We start from the raw sequence: 5,597 nt of genomic DNA on the forward strand, positions 1-5,597 counted from the left end.
CGCTTTGGCTGGACAGAGGAGTCCTTATTAGTGAGGGAAGCACGGGCTGTCGGTTACACTAACTGACCAGCTTTCAGAGAAAATTAAATTAAAAGCAGGTTGTCCATATTCCATCTCATTTAAAACATACTAATAAAGTCGGCCGTACACCAGTAGAATTTTGTTTTAAATGTTTTTTTAGAAGGCTAGTTCAATGTTCTATCTTTCGATGGGGTCAAATCGATGATAATTTTCTACCATAGCGATGGAAAAAAAATCAATGGAGCAGTATGGAAAATTTTTCTTGAACAAACAAAATTCTATCGATAAATCTGGTTTTTACTTAGAAATACAGTATATATATGGTGACTGTCAGTCACTGCTTCACCCAGGCATTCCCCCCTCCCCTCTCTGTTCCTCCAGCGCTCTCTGCAGGGACAGACAGGGCAGGCACTAGAGAGGCAGCTCAACCCCAAGCAAGTCACCTGACAAAACGCATCGGTGGGCGGATACACGCTGAGGTCACCCACTAGAAACTAGGAAGTGAGAGATTGTACCGTGAGGAGTTGCAAACGGACGTTCGGTATACCAGGCTGTTGGATTCTGTGTAACCTGCCAGCAGTGGCTCTGGGAAAGAAGATTCCTTATAGGCGATCGCATTATCACTTTTGTGACCGTATCGTGACCAGTACATAGTATAAGATTGGCAGCGGGCCCGTTTCAACAGACTCCCGGCGGTTAAAGCTCTGTTTATGGCTTTAGTAAATGTCCTCCTGTGACCCTAAAGAGAACTACGGCCAGAAAAGGTTTGGCCATAGTTCTCTTCTAAGTTGTATGGGCCACGATTGTTATAGAAAACAAGATTAGGACTTCTTTTATCCTTTAATCTGCAGTACATGTTGTTGGAATTTTGTGTATGTATGTTTATCATAGTTAGTGTTTCCTTTGAAGTCTAAGCACAGGAGAACTTTCCTGCAACTGTCTCATGTGACATCAATCACAAATCTCAAAAATAAGGGGTTTGTTCCTCATCATAGGATAGTATACATTATTCATACCTTTTCCAGTTCCACTGCACACATCCTTGCATGAAACTGCAGTTTGACAGGAAAAAAATATATATTTCAGTAAATACAAACTCATATTTGAGTGAAGAGTGTAAAATGCAATAGGTGTATCCTTACAGAGAGTGTTGCTGATGCTTTTGAACATACATGCATATAGCCTGCATTAGCCTCTATCAGACATATCAACTCTCCCGGACGATCCAGGAGTCTCCCGCTATTAGATAGCGGATCCCGAGACCCGGGAGAGAAACATTTTCTCCCTGAAAGGTTTACTCTGCTTTATCTAGCAGAGTAAGCCTTTCCTTGCTATCTGTTTTTTCTTGACATCGGGGCCACCAGTTGCCGTCAGTCAGAAAAAAAAAAAAAAACCACAGCATAGGAAAGAATAGCTAGATTGCTATTGGCTATTTCAATTTGCAATAGCCAATAGCAGACTAGCTATTGCAACCGATTGCTGTCAATCAGCAGAGGTGGACCTGAAGTTCTCCATCAGGTCCTCCTCCTCTGCCCAATAATGAGGAATAAGAAGAAAGAAGGACTGAGCTCACCTTCAGCAGTAACTTGCAAAACAGAGTTCCCAGGGATTCCAAGCCCCTGAGGAGCTCCAAAGATAACTAACAGGGTTATTCACAAAAGGGTGAAGAGTTTGGAGAAGGCAGGAGAAGTGAACAATCTGGGACAACATAGCTGAACTGGAAAGTGAGCTGAATTGGAGAACTATTCCAAATCAACTATTCTGTCCTAGATTGTTCACTTCTCCTGCCTTCTGCAAACTCTTCACCCTTTTGTGAATAGCCCTGTCAATGTATTTACTTTTCAGTTATATTATCAGTTTACTTTACTTTAAAATACATATAATATTTTGTGTAGAAAATAACTTTTTAAAGTGAACCTTTACACCAAAAAACACTTTGCATCAAAGCCGACTTTTTTGTTTATTTACCCATCATTGCTGCAGCAGTGGCAAGGAGGATACAGAAGTGGAAGTGAAGACAGAATTCTCTTACAGAAGTCTCTCCTTGATGTGTTCTGATATGCTAATGTTGAATGAATAAAGAAGCCGCCTGCTTAAAAACTGCCATCATAGCTTAGTGTATTATGTCCTAATCATTTCAGGAAATGTTTATAAAAGGTTAACCATAAATAAAAGCTAATAACTAAAATGGTAATCATACAGTACCTGTTTCTTTAAAACAGATAAAGCGTCCTTGTGCCTCTTTTCAATTATTTCTTCCTGATTTGATAAGGATTCCTAATCAGACACAATAAATAAGTTTATATCTGTGCGAGCAGAGACACAACAAGACAGTGGCCACTTAAATAAAAATATATATTTTTAAAAAACTGCAGCTTGCATTGGATTAGTACATATGGAAAATATTCTATTTATGCCATTTTATTTTATTTTTAGTCAGAATGCACTGCTCTTGTGTGCCTTTCCTTTTCTCTACAGCCTTAGCAGCCCATGAACACAGGCCAAAATCCTGCAATCATCTGATTGATGAAATGTGACTGGCTGTTATGAGCTACTGCACTCTGCATGTCGGTGTATGTTATACTGCTTTATTAAACAGGGCAAACTAAAGGTTTGTGTCAATGAGAACATTGCATTTGAGATCAGTTTAAGTTCAATGACATGTGCATCTGACCTGCACATGACTTCTGCCTAAGCTGCAGCAATCTGCTTCAAGCTGTTTTTGCATTCTCATTGACTTGTATGTGTCACAATGTCCGGCAATTCATGCCAGGTTTTCATGTTGGTCCCTGGTGAGTCCATAGATCCTGCGACTCTGGCACACTTATGTTTGTTGTGCGGTCACACTGTCCCTGCATCTTCAGAGACCTGTATCCCTGCACATTCCTGATTCAGTCATATATACTGCTCCGCAAGACCCGGAGTTTACTATTCCTGGTGCTCCAGTTCCCAACTCGTGACAGTATGGGAAGAGGAGCATTTCTGGTGAAAAAAAAAAGCCTTTGACACAGACCCTGAGCCTAATTTGTTTATTATTTCTAAACAGCGATTCCCGGAAATAAAATACACTTTAAAAAGAAAGACAAATATTGACAATAAGAAACTAGATAATACATTTAATAGTGCAGCTAGGCAATCTCCTCCCATGCCTCATGTGACAGTATTCTGTTCTGGAGATAGGACGCTCCTGCACTGAACTCTTCATTGCAAGATAGGAGACGGTGCTCTTTCGCCGGTTCAGGTTCTTTAGGGGCTCCAGTTTCAGATGGGAAGGAAGAAGGTATCATTAGGGGATTCCTGCTGAGAATCTATGCTCTTACAATGCAGGATGATACTATAAATGGTTTCAACTTCACATGCTGCTAATGGAGAATAACCTTTATAGCTACATTTTTCCTAAACTATTGTAATCCGCCACTAATCTAATTACTGAATCGCTAGTAAATTGAAAAAAATCCATGTAGAAGTGGCTGTGTATGACTGGACAATACTGGCAGACAGCTGGGAGCATTAAAAAGTGAAACGTAGAGGGATTGATGTTCGGCTTGTACAAGATGACAGAAAGATGTGCAAGTTCTAAGGTTATTGTCATGAAAGTCAAAGTATTATGTAGCAAACCTCTGTCAGTTTTTGACATTTACCTTTTCACTAATTGCATTAGCTTACTTTATTAGTTGATGTATGTCACAGGTCGGTGGGTCACAGGCTAGCTAATAAATACAACACCCTGAGTACACAAGTCTGTGATGTAGTTAAGAACAACACTCTGCACAGAAGTCTTTGGGACTAACTTAACTCCAGTGCATGTCAATGGGGCTCTGTCCGTCGCTGTCGTGGGTCGTGCGTCGCTACAGCAGGACCCTTTTTGGAGCAGATTTTGCCGCGATTCTAGGTTGCTTAATGCAAGCATTTGCGCGATATCGCGCAAAATGCAAATCGCGTGACAAACGCGCTATTTGCGATTCGCTCAGTGTGAATGGGGCCTTAGGGGTGTAAAAAAAAAAATTATAACAGTTCACGCAGCACTAGCTACCTTAGAGAGCAGTGATGAGTATAGGAAATTCCAATACACGTCAGCACCATCTGGCAGTTCTAGTAGCGTGCAAATGGTAGCCAGGCAGAACTTTTATAATTAAACCTCCTAGTGTACACGGTAATTACCATGTATTCATTTTGATTTCTAAGAACTTTGATAAGAATAGGGTGGGATTAAAACATATGTCAGGTTTTTAATGCTCTGTGTCAACCCGTTGTGGAGATTCATCCTCATAACTTATCCTGGTGACCATTGTTTCTGTATGTGGCGAGCATTTGACTCACTCCCCTTCTTCAATTTGACAATGCTGGTGCCTTGAGATTGGCCCATTGCTGTAACACAGGGTCAGAGAATGAGTTCATGGCCCTGTATAAGCTCCAAATGTTTATTTGTAGCTCACTGCAAGCTTTTTTTCTCCAATCCTAGCAACTAAATAGAGTGAGGAAAGGTGAGTATATGAGTAAATGCTTCTAGGGAGAAGGACCTTTTACCTTTCCCTGGATGTGCATAGGAAAGGGTCATTTTAAACGAGGAGTAGGCAAGCTCGGCACTCTAGTTGTGATGAAACTAACAGGTTTATTCACAAAAGGGTGAAGATTTTGGAGAAGGCAGAAGAAGTGAACAATCTAGGACAATATAGCTGAACTGGAAAGTGAGCTGAATTGGGGAATTTTTCCAAATCAGCTATGTTGTCCTAGATTGTTCTCTTCTCCTGACTTCTTCAAACTCTTCACCCTTCTGTGAATAACCCTGTAAAAATACCATCATACTTCTGCCTCCAGGAGTCATGCCAGTGACCATCGGAGTCTTGCAGTTTCACAACAGCTGATGTGCCGAGGTTGCCTACCCCTGCTTTAAACAGATTATGCAGTAAGTATAAATCTTTTGTACATACATTTTTCCATGCAAGTTCCTGTTTTTCCATTAGGAGTTTGCTAATTTGCTCTTCATACTGAAGTTTAGCAAGCTGAAAAACAAAAAAAACAAAAATATTAAACCAACCCAAATGAAAAAAATTTTAGCGCTTCCATGAAGACCATTACCTGGCATGATTTATTGGAAACCCATACATCTTTCTATATGTATTTATATTTGTAGGTGTACATGTGAGCATGAGTGGCTTAATGAAAATAATCCTCTCGGTTATTGCAGCAGACATACAGTAGTGTACAATGTCAACAATATCATAGCAATTGCCTACTTACCCATTAATTTGCAGATAAAACACAAACCTGCACCACTATGTGCGCAGATACAAGGAAAATGATATATAACTAAACCATGCCACTGTCAATTCCCTCATACAAGGTATCTGTAATCCTATATTCCACTGTATGCAAAAATAGGATTTTGTTCTTACTGTAAAATCCTTTTCTTGTAGTCCATTGAGGGCCGGTTCACACCATAAAGAGTGCATTCCAGAGCATTCGGCCTCTGGAACGCACTGAAACGCAACCTGGCCGGCTCCCTGCGTTGAGGGGCGAGTGGGGGCGTGGCGGTGCATTGAAGTTAATGGCACCGCAGCCTTGTCCCCCACCCA

This window comes from Nanorana parkeri, unplaced genomic scaffold, assembly GCF_000935625.1.
Source record: "Nanorana parkeri isolate BGI_ZX_2015 unplaced genomic scaffold, ASM93562v1 scaffold30, whole genome shotgun sequence".
In the NCBI taxonomy this organism is placed as follows: Eukaryota; Metazoa; Chordata; class Amphibia; order Anura; family Dicroglossidae; genus Nanorana; species Nanorana parkeri.